Source organism: Pleurodeles waltl, chromosome 7 (genome assembly GCF_031143425.1).
Source record: "Pleurodeles waltl isolate 20211129_DDA chromosome 7, aPleWal1.hap1.20221129, whole genome shotgun sequence".
Lineage (NCBI taxonomy): Eukaryota > Metazoa > Chordata > Amphibia > Caudata > Salamandridae > Pleurodeles > Pleurodeles waltl.
This window is the reverse complement of record NC_090446.1, coordinates 296,375,109-296,401,151: the sequence shown is the minus strand read 5'-3', so window position 1 is coordinate 296,401,151 and position 26,043 is coordinate 296,375,109.

Sequence of the window (26,043 nt, the reverse complement as noted above, 5' to 3'; positions counted from 1 at the left end):
ATTAATTCCAGTAATTCATTACTGACTGACAGCAGATATTTAGGGTATCACGCTTTGCTAGTTAAGACCACATGTACTAAGAACTCTCCTGATGCATCACACAATCCGCATAGTACATCATCTTCCCCCTCCTTACGACCAAACCAATAGCACCTTAAGGGAATAAGGCCAAAGCGTATTCTCATGAGGGTAGACCTCATATGGTTTGAAAGGAGAAAGCTCAAGTAGTAAGAAAGGGTGCCTGGCATGTAAAGATTCACGGCCCAGCTATTGTGAAATTTAGTTTTTAGGTCCAGAAGATCCTGATCCCATGAGATCATCTTTGCAGATTTCATTAGTAGTTTTGCAATCATTTTTTGTGATAAGGTGTTATTTATTATGCCTTCTGCTCTTAGGACATTAATGGAAGTTACCAAAAACAGGCACCATATGGAGCCAGGTTCTTGAAATTTCTCACAGAATGGATGTTTCATTGTGCCGGCTGTGACTATGGGGGTTATTCTAACTTTGGAGGAGTGTTAATCCGTCCCAAAAGTGACGGTAAAGTGACGGATATACCACCTGCCGTATTACGAGTTCCATAGGATATAATGGACTCGTAATACGGCTGGTGGTAAATCCGTCACTTTTCCGTCACTTTTGGGACGGATTAACACCTCCTCCAAAGTTAGAATAACCCCCTATATTCATGGTTTGACAAAATGAAACTAATTTGGCACGCAATGCCAGGTCTTGCTTTGGTAGTTTAAATATTATTTGAGATTGACTGGTACACTCAGGGAGTGCAAATAAACGATTATAGACAATACATTGCTGTTTGACTAGCCACTCATAGAGATGATCCTTGAACACCCTGGTTCCATATGTGATTGTGGGCATCAGCTTAGTTGCTACCACCGTGAGTAATGCATTTGTATTTTGGCATGAAAGGCTTCTCTTGAGTTGAACCACCATGATAGGTGTTTTGCCTTCAATGTGAATGAGCCTTGCTGGGCTTTCCTGCTCCTTTTGTCGTCAAACGTAACACCAAGGTATTTAAAAATAGTTACTCTTTCGTGTCTTGACCCTCTAATGAACCAGACCCTTTTTATTAGCTGTTTACCAAAAATCATTATTTTCAGCTTTTTTGAGGTGATGGTGATGTTGTTTATTACGCTGTATTGTTCCAGAGTGACAATTGATCCTCTGAAGGCCAATTTGGGTGTTATTCAGTATCACCATGTCATTAACATATTGTAAAATTTGTATTTTGTGCTTCATTAAACAGGGCCGACAGATCCTTGGGACAGTTAAGTGTCTTTCCAAATCTGCCACGTACAGATTACAGAGCAGGGGGCAAGGATGCAACCCCGTTTCGGGCCTTTATGTGTGTGCATTTTCTCTGAAGCTGCCCAGTTAGCTGACTCTTACCCATGTGTCACTGTATAACTATGCTAGTGCCGTCAGGAAGTGTGAGTATCCCCCATTTCCTTAGCTTTGGCCATAACTGGCCTCCTGGGATGTTGTCAAAGGCATTTGTGAAATCAATAAATGCTGTATTAAGTGGTAGAGACTTACAGAGCATTGCTTCATCAATTAGTCAGATAGGGTCAAGAGATTATCTTCTATGTGACTGTTCCTTTGAAAGCTGGACTGAAACCATGGGATCAGTTTCTTCTCAGTTGCCCAAGTTTCCAAGTCTTCATACACTAGCCTTGCATAGTAATTCCCTTCAATGTCCAAAAGTGCTATTATTATGTAGTTTGCAGGAGTCTCTGCGTCCCTCTTTATATATGGGTTCCAAGATTTAGCCCCACCAACTTTCGGGGATAGTAGTTGCAGCATAGCAATCAGAGAACAGCGGAGTTAGGACAGATGTCTAAAGTTTTAGATCAGATTTTAGTAAGGTTGCTGGAAAGCCATTTGTTCTTGGTGCCCCAGCTGTTCCCATTTTCCTTGGAACAAATTCTACTTTTTTTAGGGCAGCCAAAGATTTGTATTCAAATGACTATGATGGCCATATTTGTTTTTTAATTACGGAGCACTTTAACTTGCCAGGGCTGCACCTCATTGGTACAGAGCACTTTGGACTGTCAGAGGATAAACTGAAAGCAGCACCCGATACCATCAACAAAGGCCCTCACACAGGTGGGACAATGACTACAGAGAACTTTGATGTTCGTGGGAATATTTCACTAGTGATAATGCGTCCCGCCCTAGCTAATTTACTTAGTCTGGGACTCGTTTTAGGCCAATGAATCATTTGACCCTGATTGGAGACACCTTAAGACAAAATAGGTAATCAACATGCCAATCAATTAGATCAATAACCTCATCAATATTCACCATAGCAAATCAATTCAATATGGTTAGTGACATTAATGAAAAACAAGACACCCCATGACCTTTCAGTCATGAATAACCACACAGAATTTAGTAAGATTTATTATATTTATTCCCTATTATTACACTCTACCAGCAAGTTTATTAGTCTCAATACCAGAAAACACATCAGCAATGTCACAATGTGGCAACTCGAATAAGATTTAATCAAAGCAAAGATCATAAACATTAGAAAAAAGCACGACGTCAACATAGATTAACTTTAGCAGAGTATCATTAGCGCATTATTCAACAAAGCATAGATTCAGTCATTTGTCTATTTGCGTTTGTTTTAGTGAACCCCTTAACTAACCTCGAATTAGCATTTGGCATGTTGGGCTTCATGCAAAACAATTTAGCAACCCAAATTTAGAAAACATCTATCTATGATCTCTATCAAAAGAAGCAGTTGGTTCCTAGAAAGGAAAGGCAAACCGACAATTACAATTTCATTATCATATAGCTACCCTCCGTAATGGGTCAGCATACAGAGTCAGTCTTCGTCCTCAGGTCATCAGGTGATTCGCCATCAGCCAGGAAACACAGCAAAGTTCAGCAAGACAGGCAATACGGGACACTTCCCTCATAAGGAGGAAAAGTATGGAACAGGCAAGGCAAGGGTAAGGATGGTTTGAAGAGTCAAAAGTCAGAGTAACGAAGTGGCTAGGTGATAGCAACGAAAGGCACGTAATGGCAATGACAAACAGTGGCTCGGAATGGCTGGTTTCTCCTTGTGACACTGGATTATATCAATCTTGTTGTACAGTCCCCTAATTTCCAATTGGGCAAATTTTGGTGCATCATGATCTCCATCCAATAATCAGGTAGCCACCTCATTAGGATTGTCACTTTAGAACAGTTCTCACGTAGTTTATTGGCTCCTGTAATTGATGTCTCCCATGGGTAGGATGTCAGGTACAAACTTTTATTCGCGCAGGCTCAGTCAGTAGTTCCATTGTATTTACCAGTTCAGGCGACCTTGTACCTGTTGCAAGTTTACACTGTTGCATGCGGCAAGAATGTCTCCTTGAGCAAGTCGAATCTCATGAGAAAGAATTTACTATGGTTAAACACATCTTCTAGCTTCTGGAAAAATACAGCTACATGTCCTTCAGCAAGTCAGCACATTGTACGTTAGAAAAACACATTTAATATGAGACCGGCAGCTAGGCCCGACTCATGCTTACTAAGGCCTAGTTATTAATTTTTTTAGCGACATCTTAACATATAACTCTTAATGCTAGTACAAAATCATACATTAGTTCATCAATAACTCATTATTAGTCAACTTCATTTATCATCGTATACATTGGTGGCCACTTCCTGTGAGCACATTTTCAAACACACGTTCAGTAAAAGTACAGCAATACATTTTCTATGCGGCATCATTAGGCATTAATTTGTAAACATTTCATGTTAATTTTGATTATAATAACTACACTCCAACAATCCCTCCTCTGATGACACTTGTCATCACACAAATCCATTCTTTAACAATGTTTTACCTTTTCAATTCCTTCATTTCGATTTCCTCTTTCTGTTTCGCCTTTTCATATCGTGCTCTGAACATTTTCTCCCTTTTCCTTTCTTCCCTCCTCGCTTTATGTTTTGCCCATTTTGCTTTACCTAATTCGCAAATTTTGCTCAGTACCCATAGTTCAAATAAACAAGCCAAAACAATTACTATTCCCTGTATTAGTTTTCCCAAGAACCCATGCCAAAGACCACTAAACCAACTTCCCACACGTGCAAATCCTTCTCCAATCTTTTCCCAGACTCCTGGTTCTTTCATTTCCTTCAAATCTGCATTATCTCTTGTTAGGTTAGTAAGCATACTTCTAATCTCATTACTATTGTCAGGTATATAGGCACAACAGTGCCTCCCATTAAGCATCTTACAGACTCCGCCACTTTTCGCTAAAAGAATGTCTAAAGCAAGCCTATTTTGAGGAGTCATAGCCATCTCCGCAGCAAGTTCAGTATCCATTAGGAGTATAGTCCCTGTAAATTTTGTCAGCATGTTATCCACAATAGTAGACAACTTTTGAATCTTCATGGAGTTCAAAACAATTCCCACTGAAGGAATCATTGCTCCAAATATGTCTCCTACTACACCAACAGCAGTTTCTCTCTTTTGTCTAGCACGGAAATTTCTTCAAATCATCAAATTGATAAATATTTGGAAAAACTATTCCCAAATAACATGTCCCATACCATCCCTTTGGAAGACGGTAATAAGCACTAAGTCCACAAATATAATAGACCCCTGGGATCGCTATATCCATTCCATTTAGCATGAAAGTCCATTTATTCTGAAACAAAAACACATGCTTACACTCACTCGTTCCCACAAACACATTGTCATAGTATGATTTTGGTCGCGTAATGCAAAGCCGACCTACATGTTTCGCATCTAAAGCTAGTTTCCCTTGTTCCCTAACCCCATTATTGCTATTACTAAGAAATGATCGCTGCAAGCTCTTTTCTAATTTCCCCTTTAAAACCCTCCTTCTATCTTCAGTGTGATCTAGAAAGCTCTTTTCTACGGATGTCCACAAGCATGTCAAATTATTACGGTGCGCATATGAAGCACTAATTGTCATTCTAGGCTCAAAGAATCCCTTAATCAGCTTTATAGCATAATACTTAGATACACTATTCAAATCTTCTATGATAGGCACATAAGAAAACACTAAATCTTAGTTTGAATAAAAATATTGCACTTCTTCTTGGTTATAGAAACGTGTTAGTAGCAGACTACAGCTAATCCCGTATGTTAATGGCAAACTGTGATATGTAACTCCCTCTTGGACTGAAAGAGGAATTTGTGTACACACGTAACAAGCCTTCGCATCCATAGTGTCAACATACTCACTCAGCAAGCGATAGAAAACGTTAGTGGACAGCTCCCCTTTTGTATTAGTTTCGTCATGCAAGTACTTTGTATCTTGCTCAAATTTATCCCACAGTGTTAGTGTAGCAGTCTCAGAAACTGTAGCATTGTTAGCTTCACTCTCATCCACCAAATGCATTTCCACAAACAAAGCTATAATGAATATCACACACATAACACCCAAAGCAATACCCAAATATCTACAGCGCTTATTCCCCTCAACGTCATCTCCTGACCTAGGCATGATCTGTAAAGAATCAGAAAGTAAAGTACTATAAATGTAATCAACTAATATGAGGAGGGTTAATAACTTTCTCTCTTTTTTTTTTTCAATAGAGCCAAGCAAAAAGTATTTCTTCAGCAAGTATTTACAGCTTTCTCATTCACTCCCAGGGTCTTGTGTCAAACCAGTTAGCAGCTTGTCACAATCGATTTTTCAAAAGTCAATTCAGGTTAACAGTGTCACATCCGATAATTTATCAGTCTCTTTTCTCAGGTTTACTATTCCCTTTATTCAATTTCAGCTTAACACAGTCTATTTTATTTGTAGCCAACTTCAGGTACCATAATATTGACCTGGAACTTCACGATCAAAACAGAAAGCCAAGAACTCTTATTGCCATTCAGCTGAGGTTGCATATGCCCATTCAGGACCTGCGTATCTTCTGTTTGCTATTCGCTTTCTTTTCAACTTGCGGTCACCCTGCAACTCTCCTTCACTCAGGTCTTCTTTCCTTGTGGTATTGACCTCCTCCTCTATTGGTTCATTAATGACCACTTTCCCTTTCTCAGTTTGCGATTCTGGCCACTTATCTCCTCTCAGTGTTCTTTTACTGTTCGGCTTTTCAGGTTGCTGTTCAATGCCCTCCTCTTGTGCTATGATGTTTTCTCTCGGTGGATCTGCAAGCTGCTCAGGAGGAGTCTGAACACTTTGACTGTCTTCCGCCTCAACTCCTTCGCCTTCTGAGTCTGTCAGGGGTTCAACTTCAAATCCGTATCCGTCTGCTTCTGGGAGAACCTCTCTTTGGGTCGGTCCTCCTGGTGCCACGATTGAGATAGGCTCACCGTCACCTGTCTGGATCTTGTTTGCTGTTTGAGTGACCAAGCCGTCCTCAACGGGCTCTCCTCCAGTCTCAGTTCCCCCTTGATTGCTCTCCGGCCCTGAGACTTCCTTTTCTGTAGCTGTTATTTTCGCCAACTCAAGTCCCTCATCAGTTGGACACGTCACTTTCTTTGTGTGACTGGCATGGATCCAGTTTGGAATTCCCGCACATTTCACATCAGTAGTAGTTGTTAGTATCACTTGATACGGCCCCTTCCAACGTGGCTCCAAACACAACTTCCTCACGTGCTTCTTGACAGCAACCCAGTCACCGGCTTTCAGATTGTGACCTGGATCATTTATCGGTGGCAGTGTGGTTGCTTCCACCTGGTGAGAGAAAGAGCGGACCACATCAGCCAGACCCTTGCAGTAGTCCAACACCATATCATCCATGATATGCACAAGAGCATTTGCAGGCACTGCGGGCAATCTCATAGCTCGGCCCATGTGAATTTCATGAGGAGACAGTCCTGTTTCTTGTTGGGTGTATTTCTCATTGGCATTAGCACTAAGGGCAATGCATCTGGCTATTTCAAATTGGTAGCTGTGCACATTTTTGCCATTCTCGACTTCAAGGTACCATTCATCTGCTCCACTAGTCCTGAGGCTTCAGGATGGTAGCTACAATGCAACTTCTGTTCAATGTTCAGTGCAGCACACAAGAGCTTAACCACCTCGTTGTTGAAGTGACTTCCTCTATCCGATTCTAAAGAGATCGGAAACCCGTAACATGGTATCAGTTCCCTAAGCAGCAACTTCACTACTGTGAGACTGTCATTCCTACGTGTAGGGTAAGCTTCAATCCAATGACTAAAGATGCACACAATCACCAACACGTATCTTAGACCTCCACAAACAGGCATCTCAATAACATCCATCTACATCCTGCTAAATGGACCACCTGCTCTCCAAATGTGGCTCAAATTCACCACGGTCCCTTTCCCCGCATTCATCAGCTGACAGATGATGCACCTGTGACAGATTACTTCTGCTGCTTGTCTGAATTTTGGATTGAACCAATCGATTTTGAACAACCTGATCATGGCATCTCTCCCAATATGTGCTTGACCATGGTAAAACCTTGCAAACTGAGACAAGAGACTGTTTGGCAAAACCATTTTCCCCTCATCTGAAACCCACAAATCATCAGGTCTTTGTACACATTGCATTTTAAGCCAAGAACATTTCTCTTCTCTGCTGGCTTTTCCCTGCAACAATTTTAACTCTTCCATCGTGTCAATCACCCTCAATGCATAACCTGTGCATGTCTCATTTTCAGTTTTAGGTAACAGTTCCCACTTATCTTTGAACAATATACAGTTCAATGCACAAAACCTTGCGACTTGATCTGCATATCCGTTTCCCATTGACACAAAGTCTTGTGATTTCACATGAGCGCTGCATTTCGCCACGGCAATTTCAAGAGGTGACTGAATCGCGTGCAACAACTCCTTAATTCTTTCACCATTTTTCACCGGAGAACCAGAAGAGGTCACAAAACCCCTGTGACCACAACTGGCCAAAATCATGGACAATTCCAAATCCGTATCTGATATCAGCATAGATAGTGACTTTCAATTTGTCAGCGGGAAAGGCCCTGCAACATGGAAGCCGGCTCCGAATGGAGCCGGCGGTGTTGCAGGGGTGCGACGGGTGCAGTTGCACCCGTCGCAATTTTCACTGTCTGCAATGCAGACAGTAAAAATCTCTCTGGGGCCCTGTTAGGGGGCCCCTGCACTGCCCATGCCAGTGGCATGGGCAGTACAGGGGCCCCCAGGGGCCCCACGACACCCGTTCCCGCCATCCTGTTCCTGGCGGTAAAAACCACCAGGAACAGGATGGCGGGAAGGGGGTCGGAATCTCCATGGCGGCGCTGCTTGCAGCGCCGCCATGGAGGTTCTGCCCAAGCAGGGGAAATCCGGCGGGAAACCGCCGGATCCCCTTTTCTGACCGTGGCTTTACCGCCGCGGTCAGAATGGGCAGGGAAGCACCGCCAGCCTGTTGGCGGTGCTTCCGTGGTCCTCCACCCTGGCGGTCGATGACCGCCAGGGTTGGAATGACCCCCTTTATGTCCGTTCTTTCCCAAATGATTCAGTAAGGCAATAGTATCGTACCTGCAGTCATCCTTCGTTTTGGACGCAATCAACAAATCATCAATGTACTGTACTAGAGTCAAATTAAAAGGCAGTTCCAATGATTCCAAATCCTTCTTCAATATCTGATTGAAGATGGAAGACGATTCTGAAAACCCTTGAGGAATTCAACACCAACTGTAAACCTTGTCCAAGAATTGGAAACTGAAAAGAATTTGGCTATCCTCATGAAGAGGCACAGAAAAGAACGCTTGGGACAAGTCAACGACTGTGAACCACTCCGCATCACATGGAACCTGAAACATGATCACGGCTGGATTTGGCACTATTGGGCAACATTTTACCACTATCTCATTAATTTTTCTCAGGTCTTGGACAATTCAAACTTTCCCACAAGGCTTTCTCAATCCCAATATTGGCGAATTACATGGGCTGCTCATCACTTCTTTTAAGACCCCTTGCTTCACAAAGTCCGCAATTATCTGCGTCACCTGTAAGTGGACATCTTGTGCCATGTGGTACTGTGGTATCTGGGGAAACACGGCATTTGGCTTCACAGCTACTTTGACTGGTTCTACTCCTTTTATCAGTCCGACTTCCTTTCCTGTCAAGTCCCACACCTTCCCCTGTGGCTGTTCCCTGTAATTCGGTTGGCAAATCGATCACTGTGAACATCGGGAAAAAACTTATCAAAGGGTACTCCTTATCTGTGGTCTCCGTCTCAGGCTCTGAGATCTGACCATCGTCCCCTTCATCATCACTGTTTGTCTGCACCTCAATTCCCTCATTGGAACAGGTGACTGAGCACCTCGTCTTACACAGCAAGTCTCTTCCCAATAGGGACACGGGACTCGAATCACAGACTACAAACCTATGTAATCCCTGAAAGGTACCAATCTCTACCTGAACTGGATCTGTAATTGGATTAGTCAGGAGCTGATTTGCCACTCCCACTACCTTTATTGTACGTCCTGAAAGGGGCAATTTCGGGACCTCCGCACTTCTGACCGTAGAGCGTGTAGCTCCTGTGTCAACCAGGAATGAAACCTTGTGACCCATCACCTTTCCCTGCACATAAGGGCCCCTCTGTTCTACTTCTAGGGATGCTGCAAGCCTGCACTCCTCACTATCGGAACAGTCATCCGACCGTTCATCGTTTATTTCATTCTCACCACGCAATGGGAACTGTTGTACTGCATTATTTTGATTCATTGTTTGGCCTGTGACCTGTTGAGGAAGCATCACCTGTTGCTGTCCCATCGGAGCCAAAGGCAACTGCATTTGCTGTCTAGATACCATGGGAATCTGATGTTGTACTTGCTGCACCTGCCCTGGTTGTACAGGTGGCATTTGCATTTGTTGCATAGGTTGGAAACCCTGCATCTGAACCATGTTATTCTGGAAGTTCAGGTTTGGACCCCTCATTCTTGGACCCCTCACATTTTGAAATGCACTGACATCATTGCTTTGTTGAACAACACCATCTTGCACCATCATTGGACATTCCTGCTTCCAGTGTCCCACAACCCTGCACGAATGGCATGGTGACATCTTTATCGTCCCTTGCACATCATTCTGAACCACAACAGTATTCAAGTCTGGACCATGATTCATGAAACCTCCCCGACCTTTGCCTCTCGTTTGCAGCTGGAACATTCCGTTTCCTTGTGGTTGCTGCACCATCTACTGTACTCTATTTCCCTGCATCCCTGCTTGAGCTGCCTTAATTTGCATCACCATCACCTTCTCTTTCAACTCTCTCTGCTTCAACTCAATCTCATCACTATAGTACTTTGCATATTGCAACACCTCATCAATCGGTTTCGCTTGCCAACAGATCAAATGATTCTTAATCATCTGGCTAATCTCTGGTCTTAATCCTTCAATGAACCTGAACACAAAATTATTCATGTCTTTTGGTTCTATGACCTCTGTGCCACTGTAGTGCTTGAACGCCTTTAAAAACCTCTCATAGTAAGCGTGTATCAACTCTTTGCCTTCTTGTGCCGTTCGATCAATTTTCTGCCAATCGGTAACTTTCGGCGACACCTTCTGCTTCAAAAACTCAATCACTTTATAGTAGTGCTTCATCGCCTCAGGAGACGGTGCTCCTGTAGCCCTGTCCTTTGGCGGTTCTGCTGTCGGCCAGTCCACACTCCTCTTGCACTCAAGCCACAAATCAGCTGGGACTATAATCTCAAACTGTGTATTCAAGGCTTCCCAGATACACTTTGCAAGCTTCACAAATCTATCCGTTTGCTGATACCATTCTATCGGCTTTTCCCTCAACCTGGGGTAGTCATTTGTGAATGACAAAATGTCACCTCTAGACCACGGCACATGAACTATAACCCCTCCATCGGTTTCTCTCATGAGCAACATCTTTATCGTTCTCGTGTCTGGCACAGCTTTCGCCTGCTGCTGTTCAGAGCAGTTGCTTTTCCTCTTATCTCTCTTCTTTGCCCATCTGCCTTCCCACTTCTCTAACGCACCCCAAACTTGAGCACTCTGTAGTATCTCTTTGAGGTGTGCCTTCATCCCAGTGGATCTCATGTGATCAAAATCTTTAGGTTTGAAGTCTAACCTATAACTCCTCTTCAGATGCTTAGTATTGTCTAAGTCTATGCCGTATTTGTCTGCCAAATTCGCTAACCTCTGGTGCACCTTACTCACTTCCTTGGTTATTTTTGGGCACAAATATCTCAATTCTGCTTAAGTGTATGATTCTAACCTATTCACTCCCATGCTCCCTTCAACTAGCTGAGCTGCTTCCACCCCCAGCCTCACAAAATTCAGGTATTCCTCTCTTTCTGACCGCTCTGCTGTCGCAGGAGTAGTCTGTGGAGTGTTAAGCTTGTCTAACCACTCATTCAACTGTTGCGCAGTTAAGCCTTGCAACAATATATTTCCAGCCTGCACCATCGGGGTTTGCGACGTATTTGCACTCAATACCTGTGGAGTTAGTAGACCCAAACCTGCTTGTCTCATGGTTTCTAACTGAACCCCAAGCAGACTGAAGTCCAACAAGGATCTAGACCTTTCGGTTGTCTGTTCTCCCGCTGTTATCCCTTGGGAGCTTCCTGAAAACCCTCCTCTTATCAGCTCTTGAATCATTACTCCTTGGTCACACACACTAGGCTTTGCCTGCGCATACAGCGGTACTGGCGGACCAACGGTAATTGGCAAAGATATAGCAGCTGGTGACTGTCCATTTCCTAATCCCGATGGAGCATTGACTCCCATAGCTTGATTCATTATGGGTGGTATAACTGACTTAGGCCCTGTGACCGAAGTGTAATTCGGAACCACCTGTGCTGTGGCTGGGGCAGCAATTGTGGAGTTGGGTCAATCTGCACTAATTTTGATCTCGCGTATATTGGATCAGGCGGAACCATCAAATTCGTAGTCGTCTCTAATACTGGGACATCAGGGTAGAACCTCTGAACTGGTGGTGGCTGGAACTGTATCTGCGTCTCGGGTGCAGTGGATACACTAGCACCATTCTGTATCGGAGCTGATGTGGTAACATTATTTGCCTGTAAGTATTCGTGATCCACTGATTCTGTGTCGAACTTACAGGACCTGCGATAGTACTCAGTCTGTTGTCATTTATGGCATATGGTGGTGGTCGATCATGTAACAACTGATTGATAAACTCATCATCATCCGAATCGTCTGCATCTACCCAGTGCTTCTGAGTCTCCTTTTGCCTACTAGAGCCCTTGTCTGTTTTGCAAGTGGCCTTTCTTCCCTGTGTTTCGGCCTCTTGGGTTATTGCCGGAAGCAGCCTAACTCTGTCTATTATTTCCCTCCTCCACATCTTGGTCTCACTATCCCATCTAGCCTCCGCTAGAGTCTTTTCTGCTTTCCTCATTCTCCTTTCCAAATTCTGTTGCCACTGTCGTATGGCCATTAAATCCCAAATCGCTAACGCCTCATACTGAGCTGGTCTCAGAGGCGGCTTTTGCTCATTTAACGCTTTCAGCAAATTCTCTAGAACCCCTATGTTAAAGGTTCAATTCTCTGGCGATGCCAAACACCCATCTTTCTCTGTCAATTTGCACCATTGCTTTAGCCAAAGACCTGGCGCGACCCCCTTTTCCTCCATTACTGCATAAGTCGGAGTATCCTCTGGCGGTGTAGGCTCCCCCACACTCACGGTAATGTACACATCTCCCCTCAAAGCACTCTTCAATGGCTTGAAAAACTTCATTTTTGCATCTTTTGTTTCGTTTAGAATCTGATCAGGAAGTGACTTTAATTCCCAGAACATTCTTCACCTACCTTCTCAACCAATTGCCTCTCACAGATGGCTGCCAATCCGTGCGCGACCCTTCTTACTAGCTGACCTATCCCAGCGCGGCTCCAATGACGTCACACTCACACACACTGTGGCTGACAAAGTCTTGCGGCTTGTCTTCCTTACTCTAGATCCACAAAAACTAATGCAATATTTTGCGAGCACCTTAACAACAAACTCAAATTTGCCTGTTTACTACAGGAAGGGTAACACAATCTCTTCAGAACTTTACAGAGATTTCACTTGAAGCCTCAGCCGCTACTCTCTTCTTCTCAGATCCCGCACTCGCAAGCAAAATTTGACCCGCAAATTTCACTCTCGACTTGTCAATGGTTCGTCCTAGTGCACTTTAGAACTTACCAAATCTCCATCGAGGGTTTCACTCACACACTTTGACTCAAACTCGACTCATCAACCACGCCCGATTGACCTACTAAACTACACAAATTACAACATAAACCTAGTGTCTTATACACTTATCAATATACTCCGGAGTCCTAGACCATGCCGGGTCCGTACATCACCAACAACCACGTGGACAATTTTTTGGAGCACGAAGCGCCACTCTCACATGAAGTTCGCCCACTTCCCTACTCTCATACTGCGGAGTATGCCCACTCCTATTAAAACATCACCTGGACTAGAATTCCCACAGACTTCACAGTTCACCTGCGATATGCATAAGCTGAGCAAGCGCAAATTCTATGTCACGCATACCTATCACTAGAATGCCGAGAACATACCCAACTCACTTCGGCAAGCTCTGAGATTCTGGGAAAGTCATTTGGGACTTAGGGGCACATCATTTCTTTAATTTACATTATTTCGAAAACACTTCTAAAACAATGGTCCCTCGTCCTAGGGCCCCAAAGGGCCTAAACTGTCCTCTGCTTCCAGAACTGATAACGCGTCCCGCCCTATCTAATTTACTTAGTCTGGGACTCGTTTTAGGCCAATGAATCTTTTAACCCCGATTGGAGACACCTTAAGACGAGATAGCTAATCAACATGCCAATCAATTAGATCAATAACCTCATCAATATTCACCATAGCAAATCAATTCAATATGGTTAGTGACATTAATGAAAAACAAGACAACCCATGACCCTTCAGTCATGAATAACCACACAGAATTTAGTAAGATTTATGATATTTATTCCCTATTGGTTACACTCTACCAGCAAGTTTATTAGTCTCAATACCAGAAAACACATCAGCAATGTCACAATGTGGCAACTCAAATAAGATTTCATCAAAGCAAAGATCATAAACATTAGAACAAAGCACGATGTCAACATGGATTAACTTTAGCAGAGTATCATTAGCGCATTATTCAACAAAGCGTAGATTCAGTCGTTTGTCTATTTGCGTTCGTTTTAGTGAACCCTTTAACTAACCTCGAATTAGCATTTGGCATGTTGGGCTTCATGCAAAACAATTTAGCAACCCAAACTTAGAAAACATCTATCTATGGTCGCTATCAAAAGAATCAGTTGGTACCTAGAAAGGATAGGCAAACCTACAATTACAATTTCATTATCATATAGTTACCCTCCGTAATGGGTCAGCATACAGAGTCAGTCTTTGTCCTCAGGTCATCAGGTGATTCGCCATCAGCCAGGAAACGCAGCGAAGTTCAGCAAGACAGGCAATACGGGACACTTCCCTCATAAGGAGGAAAAGTGTGGAACAGGCAAGGCAAGGGTAAGGGTGGTTTGAAGAGTCAAAAGGCAGAGTAACAAAGTGGCTAGGTGATAGCAAAGAAAGGCATGTGATGGCAAAGACAAACAGTGGCTCAGAATGGCTGATTTCTCCTTGTGACACAGGATTATATAAATCTTGTTGTACAGTCCCTTAACTTCCAATTGGGCAAATTTTGGTGCATCATTATCTCCATCCAATAATCAGGTAGTCACCTCTTTAGGATTGTCACTTTAGAACAGTTCTCACGTAGTTTATTAGCTCCTGTAATTGACGTCTCCAATAGGTAGAATGTCAGGTACAAACTTTTATTCTCGCAGGCTCAGTCAGTAGTTCCATTGTCTTTACCAGTTCAGGCGACCTTGTACCTGTTGCAAGTTTACACTATTGCATTCGGCAAGAATGTCTCCTTGAGCAAGTCGAATCTCATGAGAAAGAATTTACTACGGTTACACACATCTTCTAGTTTCTGGAAAAATACAGCTACATGTCCTTCAGCAAGTCAGCACATTGCACGGTAGAAAAACACATTTAATATGAGACCGGCAGCTAGGCCCCGACTCATGCTAACTAAGGCCTAGTTATTAATTTTTTTTGCAACATCTTAACATATAACTCTTCATGCTAGTACAAAATCATACATTCGTACATCAATAATTCATTATTAGTCAACTTCATTTCTCATCGTATACATTGATGGCCACTCCCCGTGGACACATTTTCAAACACGCGTTTAGTAAAAGCACAGCAATACATTTTCTATGCGGCATCATTAGACATTAATTTGTAAACATTTTATGTTAATTTTGATTATAATAACTACACTCCAACACTAGCAGGAGCACTTTAGTTGAATACCAGAAAAACGAACTACGAAGCATTTTTAGCCCTAAGAACATTTCATAATGCTTTGCCCGCGGCCTCCACGAACAAGGCCCTGATGGATGACTCCAATTGGCTATTAATTAAGTAGGGAGGTGCTTATTTGTCCGTGTCGCATCTCACCAGCATGACCTACTAGACCTTAGCATAGCAATAATGTTTGTTCCGGGAAGCACGTTTTAGCTCCAAACTAATAAGGTTCACCTAGGGCCATAAGGCACCCTCAATTAAAGTATTGTTGCTTAACTCGAAATTAATTGTTTTATGAAATACTGTATGTTATCTCATTTTGTGATGCTTAACTTGAAATTATCTCCGTTTTATGAAATACTGTATTTTATCTTTTCCATCTTGTTATATATCATTGATATCCTAAAAGGTAATTACTAATTTAAAATTTGGATCTTTTTATGGATATGCTGGGGTTTTTTCTCGCTCTGCACCTGCTATTTATGCTTTGATGTAGCGATTTTAATGAATTAAACATCAGTAAAATTCAAATTAGGGTACCATGCATGTTCTGTTTAAGTCACTTGTTTAAGTCCGGAGGTGCTGAAGGCCTTCCCCATTGGGAGTTGGCGCACATAGATAGTTGACTTTAGTGCTTTACAGGAAGCTAGGCCCTGGGGCCAATCCCTGCACATATCAAATCAGCGCGAGATGACCGACCATGTATTCTAGGGTACAGGGTTTGGCTGGAGCCCAGGCCATGCGCCTAACATTCTTTGTTTACTGCTGAAGGCTGGGCGTAAAGGGGATTAGCTGTTTAAGGGAGGCTAAAGACAGGCCTTATGGAAAATCTATCCCGCACAAGGCCAAAGACAGTCTGCAGTCGGAATTTTCATCCATGGTAGTTTGGCACAGTGAATGGATGGAGGCCAGTGGTGCACCAACACCCACTGTTGAAGTAGGTGCAAGCCCTATCCCTCTCTCACACAGATGAGAAAGCCATGTGAAGGGGTTGGCTGTACCTAAGTTGTGCTCAGAGATGGTTGGCCACCTGTAAGGGTTAGGCCAGAACTTGCAGCCAAATCCAACAATACATACACGGGGTAAACACGGTAACTCTCAGAATCTGGGCTTAAATCATACATATATTGTATGATGATTTTGTCTGAGCAGAATTATCACACAATATATACAGAACGAGGCAGGTTTGGCATGGGCTGTCCAGAAAGAGATGGTCTCGGACATTGTCTCACTCATTGACATAAAAAAACAATTTTTAAAATCATTGAAGCAGGATCTGAAAAGAGCCAAATTTCTATTTTACACCATTTTTTCCTTTGATTGACTCGGATCCAAATTTATAAAGATTTTACATCAGGTTTGTGTCACTTTTTTTGAGGCAGACCCAAAGCAAAATCCATTTTGCTATTTTCAAAGCAAAACAAGAGCTGCATTGCATGACTTTGTATCATCAGTGAGGCATTCCATGGGTAGTGGTGAACACTCCTGTGCATCCACCCATGGATTTTGACAGCATGAGGCTGGCATAATGCAGAGAAATATAAGTATTTTTCCCCATGAATTCCTTTTTTGCTTGTGTGAAGCATTCAACATCTGAAATACAAAGGGAAAAGGTCTCCGAGGATAGTTTTTGTGCAGAAAGTTATTCCTTCCTGCACAAAAACTACATGGCCTGATGCAGGCGCCCTTGTACAAGGTGCAAGGCTGCCTTCATTGGTGCTAGGCATCCCAAAGAGCACGAAGGAAGGAGAGAGCAGTAATGTGTAATTTATTTTTCGAAATATGTTGCAGTTCTGCTATCTCCCTTTCAAGCAGGACAGAAAATTCGCTATATTGCGCGAAACGTTTGTAAATCCGGGGCTTTTTTTCCTCACTGTTAATTTTTGGAGAAACAAAAACAGCCCTTTAACACTTGTTTCACAACATGGGTAATTGTCATGAATTTTTTTTACATTGGGAATAAATAACAAAGACGAAAACTACTTTTGAAATTCATCTGGCGTTTTCAAATTTGCTTCAGGCAAACATCCTGGTTCTGCTCACCAGAACAGATTATTATGCCACACACCAAACAATGCAATCCCACAGTTTGAGCGCAGGGGTCAATGGCTTTATGCTCCTCCTGAAGAAGGCAATCGGTTTCCAGCAGGGATGACCTATGGCTTTGTTACAGAAGATGTACTAGCCCCTTCGGCGTCCTCTTCCTTTCGAATATTTCAGCAATGAGCTCATGTTCATGTCGTGGATTAAGATGCTCTTCCTTCAATGCGGTCCAAAGCTGTATTTCTCTTTGTTGCACTTCCCCAGTTTCTTTTGCAGAGAATGCAAGAAACATATTTCGATGTTAATATTTTTAACCATCTGGTATGGTGAATAACTTTCCCACAATCAATTCGGGTAGTGATCTGGAACCCTCAAAATCATAAACTTCCAGTTTTTCTTTTTCCTTCTTGTCTCTCGTCCTTTGGATTGCTTTCATCCTATCTTCTTGTCCAAAAGTCATTTTTGAAGAAGAACATTTTTTGTTTCCTCAAAACATAAAGTGCAGTAAGAACACAACACAGTCTAATTTGCTGCACAGGTATCCTATGGCAAGGAGCGCAAACATTCCATTCAAGTCAATAACTATTTGAATGTGGAGCAATACTTCTGAGCAACCAATCATACCTCTGCAATGTTCCATAAATATTGTCAGATTCTCAGTATACCCCAGTAAACAGGCATGGGTGGGTCGGGCATGCAGTATATTTGGAGGTCTGTTTCCCAATGTAGTGAATCCTACAAGGCTTAAAACATGGAAAAATGTAGCTCTACATCTTTGCATTTTTAAGTGAAATTAAAGATCATCTACAGTCAAGTACTATATTGCAATTCCTCTTCATACCACAAATAACTTTTAAAATATTTACGGGACTTGTAGTACTCGTTTTCGGTTTCGCAGTCCTTGGAAAGGGAGTCCCAGATCTGTAACTGCGCAAGAGTCATAGACCATGAAAAAGATTCTCAGGACTGTGGTACTGGTGTCTATTGGTGAATCTCTCCAACAGACACCAGTCTCTGGAGTAAAAAGAGCCCTACTTTTGCAAGACAGCATTTTGAGTTCCACTCTGCAAGGGGCAGACCGTTTTCAGCACATCCATTTCCTTTCCCACCAGAAGGAAGATGTTCAAGGAACTTAGGCCCACATTTCTCAGGTGAAAAAAATTAAATTAAAAAAGAAGAACCAAAAAAGGTTAACTGAAAACAAAAAAACTATTAGAATTAGAGAAAAACAGATGAAAGAACAGAGTCAGTTGAAAAACTGACAGAACACACAAAGCAATATTTGACGAACCATAGTGGATTGTGAGCCAGGCCAACTAAAGATTTGACTCAGCACCAGATCTTTGGTGCAAGTGGCCAAAGTCTGTTTGCAGCGGGCATTGGCTACTTGGCTTGGGCTGGGCACAGGGCCTGGGCATGCACAGTAGGGTTGGAAATAAAGTGTCTATAAAAAAATTAAATTCACTGAAAAAAACACACAAAAATGTACGGCTATGGCTCAACCAAAGACCTTGGCAAGTTATGGTATGAGACACACACTATGCACTCTATAACTTATTAGACCTTTCATGCACCAAATCTCCCATTTGGAATGAGCACTGTTAAAATTATAGTCCAACAAGATTTAAACATCGGCGGTGAGATGTGTTATGGTATGAAATGTTTGCCTGTGGCTGAAGACCTAACCATAGTCCAGACCCTGTAGCCAAGTCCTGCTCCACAAGACCAAAGGCCTTGCCCAGCAGGGGTTGAAGAAGTATGTGTATATACTATTTCCATGTACTATTACTCTGTGCTGCCCTATTTATATATATTTCCTTCCCCTTTTTATTTTACTTATCTTTAAATGTCCATTTACTGTTTCACAATATTCATAAAGTGCTTTATATTGTTTAGAGAATATTATTTAGTAAAACTTAATACTTCCTACTTTTGAAATTGTGTTGTGAAATTACAATTTTTTCTTAAGTCATCGTTTTAGATAGCATCAGGCACTGCTCCTTTATTAAATTCATGATCAGAGAGTGTAATGACATGCATGTGAAGAGGACAAAAAGCCAAGCAAGGCCATTTCTTGGATTCCTTGGAGATGATATCGGGCTTACAGTTTAAAAGATCCATTGCTCCTGCATCTTATTATTATTATTATTATTATTATTATTACTATTATTATTATCAGTATTATTATTATTATTATTAATAATAATAATAATGAAAATATACAGCATCTTATTAGCATGGAAAGATCGAATCATGTACATGTTCTTGCTCATTTCTGTTCTGTTGGCATAAGACAGGCCTGATTCTGAGTTGGTCAGAGTTTTCTGATTCTATTGCAGACCCCTGTTTGTGCAGGGATTAGAATTCTAAATTGGGTGGTATTTATTACATTTGGTAATTACCAGGTTTGTCAAATTTCTCACCCTTCTTTAAATTCCAGTAGGTCAGTCCTGACAGAATTTAACTGTGGAAAAGACTACAGTATTTATAGGGTACTGTAAGCACCAAAATCAGCAAATTGGTTCCCAAAATGTCAGAATGATGCGATTTATCACACTTGATAATTTCAGAACCCTAGGAGTCAGATTTTATTGAGTGCAATAGTTAACTTCATATCAGCAGCAGGACCACAGCGGGAGCGCTCATTTGGAGAAAACAATTTGAATGTGATAAGGTTTGATAATCTTATATCCATTTGAAGGTCTGGGGTACAATGGAAAACGGCAAGTTAAACTGTGCCAATCATATTTCTGACACATTTGGCTTAGTTATTTCAATTTAAGGGACAGCAGTGGTCATGAAATGAAAACAAATCACAGAGTTTTCTAAATAACCAGTGCAAATGATGAATAATTTGTAAGCTATTGAAAAAGTGGTTCACATGTCTTATCATTCCCTGCTGTTGTATTTGTTACATTATTAGAGTTTGGCCCACTCAGTAAAATTGTCAGAGCACAACCTAAACATCGTATCCTATGCCGATTTCCAACTGACCGACGACCCATCAACAGCCAAGAGAAATTTCCACGATGGAATGAGAGCACTCGCTACCTGATTGGAAACTGCTGCCACAAACTCAACACAAGAGAGAGATCCTCGTAAACTGTTCCATCCCCTCTACCTGGGACAACTCCTGGTGGCCAACCGCTCTAGGAAACACCCCCATCGACCACGCATGCAACCTGGGCATCATCATGGACTCCATGCTCTCCATGACCCACCAAGTCAATGCCCCCTCATCATCTTGCTTCCACACCCTGCACCTACTTCGGAAGATTTTCAAGTGGATCCCCACTGAGACAAGGACAATCACCCACGCACTTGTCAGCATCAAAATAGACTATGGCAACACACTCTATGTCAGCATCACAAAGGATCTCCAAACAAGACTTTAGAGCATCCAGAACACTGCAGTCAGACTCATCCTGGATATCCCCCACCTCAGCCACATATCTGCCCACCTCAAAGACCTGAACTGGGTCCAGGGTGACAAACACATCACCTACAAGCTACTGATGCAATCCTCAACACTGCACACATAGGACTGGCCTACCACAAACACCGCCTGACCTTCTACACCCCCATCAGACAGCTCCGATCCTCCCAACTCGCCCTAGCCGCCATCCCCAGAATCGGGAAGACCACAGCTGGAGGTAGATCCTTTTCTTATCTCACAGCCTGGACAAGGAACACTCTCCCACTCAACCTCAGGCAGGCCACCTCGCTGAACCAGTTTGGTAAGGATCTCAAGAGCTGGCTTTTCGAGTGAACAACACCCCTACAACAGCACATTGTGTCCCCTCAGGTGAAAAGTCACACTTTACATGTGATTGACTGATTGATTGGTTGGGCCAGTGGGTGCAGGTGACGCTAATAGGCACCAGGGCTTTAAGTGGGACAGTCCCTGCCAATCTTCAGCACTCACAGTAATTACAGATACATGCTAAATATACTCCCTACCAGACCCCATAGCCATAAGTTTCACTTTACAAGTATGTACACTAATTTCATTTTGAGAATGTGTAGAAGATTCAGTAGTCAGTCCCTATTACATTTCACACATCTTACTTCATGCTACATGGTATATTTGTCTGTATTTACCTAAGAGTATTTCCTTTACTCAGATGTTGTTTTGCTGTAGGTTTGTTTTCTATGAATCTAGCATAATAAATACTGAAAACTCAGTCGCTGGTAGGGGTCAGAATGAGTTCAGAGGGTGGGCGAGTGTTCATGATGGGGCATGATGGAGAGCTCTGAAATTCAGGCTGAAGACAGTGCAAGTTTAACGCACTGCTTGTCGCTCTGTCATAAAAGTGTTCTGATTTTATGGTTAACTAACACTAGGCATCTTTGCAGAGCGTACAGAACGACAGCATTCTATGTGTCACTTGTAATGGCAACTATATGGGACATTTTGTGAAAAAGGTGCAGGTCTCGAAATACCGATAGTGCAAGAGAGAGAGAAAGAAAGGGAGACAGAGAGAGAGAGGGAGAAAGACAGACATAGAAAAAGAGAGAGAGAGAGCGAAAGAGAGAGAAAGAGTATGTGTGTACTGCAAGCAGAAGGAGAGCATGGGAAGAAAGTGATGGTGAGGAAGGACATTAAGACCCTCATTACAACCCTGGCGGTCGGTGTTAAAGTTGCGGTAACAACGGCAACAGGCCGGCGGTAAAAAAAAATAGGATCATGACCATGGCGGAAACCGCCAACACAGACAGCCACTTTAACACTCCGACCACCACGGCGATAGCAACAAACACCATGGAGGTAACCGCCAACAGACAAGCAGAAGACAATGTACCGCCCAAACTATTACATGGCACCAATCTGCCAGCTTTTCCGGGGTGGTACCAACGCCATCAAAAGCACGACGGAAACAGTACACAGAAGGGAAACCACTCACCTTTCGACACCCAAGGAAGAACTAGGACGCCATGAAGCTCGAATTGCAGATCCTACATGTTGGTGTATCTTCTAATGCACCGCTAAGTTGAAAAAAGGCGGCAGCGGTGACGACAACGGTGAGCACTGCACCTAGCACACAGGGGAGGGGAGGAGGGAAAAGAGAGTGACACACACGCGATGAGCAACACCCCCACCCACAACAACATACACACACACACAAATCCAACATCACAAAAACACCCCGTCACCCCCTGGAAGAACGCAAGGACAAAACAAAATGAGTTTAACTAGTGTTATATTGGAACAATCAGATACATCAAGAGAAAAGCAAATAATCAGTATACACAAATATTTACATCAAGCACACAAGTCCGTACACTGTCCCATGAAATGTCCGCGGACCAGTGGTCCCAAAAAGCATGGGCGAAGCCCACACACAACACCTGCCTCAAAATGGAGAGAACAGCGCAGGGGCATCAGGTAAAAACAAAAACAGGCACCTCAAGGGGAAGAAGAGGGGGGGGGCACCTCAGCCGGATGATGGTACGACACCACTGCTCCTCGAGGGGGCTCCATGCCCAATTCTTGGTCCTGGGTAGTGCAAAGCCACAGTCTCTCAAGTTTCTTAAGTGGATGGTTTGTCCACTGCTTGGTCCTGGGGAGTGCAAAGCCACAGTTTTTAAAGTTTCTCCAGTGGGTGGACTGCCTACTGCTTGGTCCTGGAGAGTGCAAAGCCACAGTCTCTCAAGTTTCTCAGGTGGGTGGATTGCCCACTGCTTGGTCCTGGGGAGTGCAAAGCCACAGTCTCTCAAGTTTCTCAAGTGGGTGGATTGCCCACTGCTTGGTCCTGGGGAGTGCAAAGCCACAGTCTCTCAAGTTTCTCAAGTGGGTGGATTACCCACTGCTTGGTCCTGGGGAGTGCAAAACCACAGTCTCTCAAGTGGGTGGATTGCCCACGGCTTGGTCCTGTGGAGTGCAAAGCCACATTCTTTCAAGTTACTCAAGTGGGTGGATTGCCCACATGCTCTGGAGTGGCCTTTGTGCCTAGAGTGCTTCATCCTGCCAATGAGTGGGTGAGTGGATGCATTTCTCCACTGGTTCTGGAGGGGGGCTTTGTGCCCAGAGTGCTTCATCCTGCCAAGGATTGGGTGAGTGGATGCATTTCTCCACTGGTTCTGGAGGGGGCTTTGTGCCCAGTGTGTTTCATCCTGCCAAGGATTGGGGGAGTGGATGCATTTCTCCATTGGTTATGGAGGGGGCATGGTGCCCAGTGATGCTGCACCGGGGGTGTGACAGTTGACATTCTCCCCTCTGGGTGTCTTAGCCATGTGATGTACCTGGAACAGGTAGCATGATACTCCGTGGAGGCAGAGTCACACTCCATCCTGCGGCAACTTAGGCTGCCAATTGCTGGTCCGTGTCAGTGCTGCAGGTGGTGTCTCAAGTGGCGTGTCCAGGAACTCACCTGCAGACTCAGACGGCTGCCCACTGGGGATGGCGCTGACCTTTGACAGAGTGGTATCGGCTGTGCACGTGGCAGTGCTGATGGTGGCTGCGCTGGCCGTGGTGCAAGTGTCTGTTGTGGTGGATGGAGACACCATACCGTCTCCGGCAGCCTCGGATGGCTGATCCTTGGGAAGGATGCTGCAGCCTGATGTTGTGGCAGCCAGTGCAGGTGGCGGTGGCGGTCGGAACAGTGGTAGTGACTGTGGTGCAGGGGGCTGCCATCCCTGGTGATATGGTGGTCACCAGCCCCTCACCAGGAGACATCGTGGAGATGATGTTCCCTTTGGATTGTGGTCCTTCCCCATCTTGGCAGTCGCTGCAGGGACCTTGGCACTGTCCTCTCAGTGTTTGGGCGAAGCCTTGCTGAGTGGGTGGTGTGACATTCCCCTGCTGGAAGACGGCCCCTTTTTGACCTTTGCAGGTGGTGGAATAGGGTGGTCCTTCTTATCTTTCGGTGGCACACACTGGCAGCTCTGACGGGTGCCCCCTCCGATCGTACTGGACTAGCAGGGACCACAGCGGATGTAGATTTGGTCGCTGAGTTGCTGGGCTGGGATCTAGACATCCTGGCCCTAGGGGAAGGACGGGGGGTGGAGGTGTAGGGAAGAGGTTAATGTTAGCTAGGAAAAGTTTTTTAGACACACTGGGACGGGAAGATGGAGGGGGTGTGGGAGTGGAGGAAGAGGTAGTGGTTGTAGGAGGTGTACGTCTGCTGAGTTTGGGTGAAGGTGCATGGGCTGGAGGCTGTTGTGAGGTGGATGGCTGTTGAGTGGGTGTGTGCCTGCATTTGTGTACTTTGGGAGGAGGGCTCACAGACACACTGGGAGAGGACACAGGGGGCGTGTGAATGGTAGTGGGGTGGTGATTTCATGTGAGCGGTGTGTAGTGATGGGCATGCTGGTGATGGAGGCAGTGGCTGGTGATGTAGTGCATGCAGGTGTGAGTGGAGATGAGACAGGTATGGAGGTGGAGGACGTGGAGGAGGGGGAGACAGTGGAGGAAGTGGACGTGGATGTTGGTATGTGTGCATGGGTTTGGTGCTTGGGTGAGTGCCTGTGGGATGTGTGGTACTTATGTTTTCCTGAGCCACTTTTGTGTGTTGATGTGTGTGCATGCTGGTCTGATGGTGTGCTTGGGATAGGCTGAGGTGGAGGGGATTGGGTCTGGGTAGTGGAAGTTGGAGGGGGGAGGCTGGACACCAGGACAATGGCTGTCATCAGTGCTGAGGCCAGAGCTTGAAATGCTCTCTGTTGGGCCGCCGCGCCAGAATGAATGCCCTCCATGTTTGTTTGCTGCAAATGCCTCTCGACACCCTGGATGGCATTCAGAATGGTTGAATGTCCGACAGTGAGGGATCTCAGGAGGTCAATAGCCTCCTCACTTAGGACAGCAGGGCTGACTGGGTCAGGGCCTGAGGTGCGTGGGGCGAAGGAGATGCCCACCCTCCTGGGTGAATGGGCACGGGAAACTCGCTGAGGGGCTGCTGGGAGGGCGGTGCTGGTAGGGGGGTGGCGCCACCACCAGGGAGCTTCCATCAGAGGAGGAGTCGCTGTCGTGGGTGTCCCCTCCTGTCCCCGTCGTGGAGCTCCCCTCGCCCTCCGTCCCACTGGTGCCTTCACCCTCCGTGGATTCACCCTCCTGGGCCTTGTGGGATTCAGCTCCCTCCGTCGCCGGTGCCTCTGCTCCTCCGCCAGATGATGCTAATGCACACAAGGACAGGGTGACAAAACAAGAAGGGAGGGTAAGACAGAGAACACACATGGTCAATGCCAGCAACACCACTACTGTTGGCGGGCACAACACACAGGGAGCAGCCCTATGCACTAGGTCGTGCACTACCATTAGTGGGAAAGTCACCAGGCCATGGGGTAAAATTCCTAACGCCATTAGCTGCACACCTGAAACTCACAGGAGCCTGCCCCGTAGTAGATGCCCACTAACACTATTGGGGTTGGAGTGCCTCAGAGCCTGCCCAACAACACTGCCATGTTCGCCCTGGCCTAGGGGCACCCACAGCCCACATCTCCCACCCAGATACTTCCTAAACCTCGCAGAGGCAGCTTTATGACACTGTACTCACCCCCTTCTGGCTGAGGTGATGGCCTCAAGCGCCCGTCCAACTCCAGATAGGCCACCGCCAGGATGCGAAACATCAGGGGGGCCATGGTGCGACAGGCACCCCTTCCACATTGGGAGGCCAGCCCCAGCTGGGCCTCCGCCGTCTTCTTGCTCCAGCGGCGCAGGTCCTCCCATCTCTTGTGGCAGTGGGTGCTCCGTCTATGATAG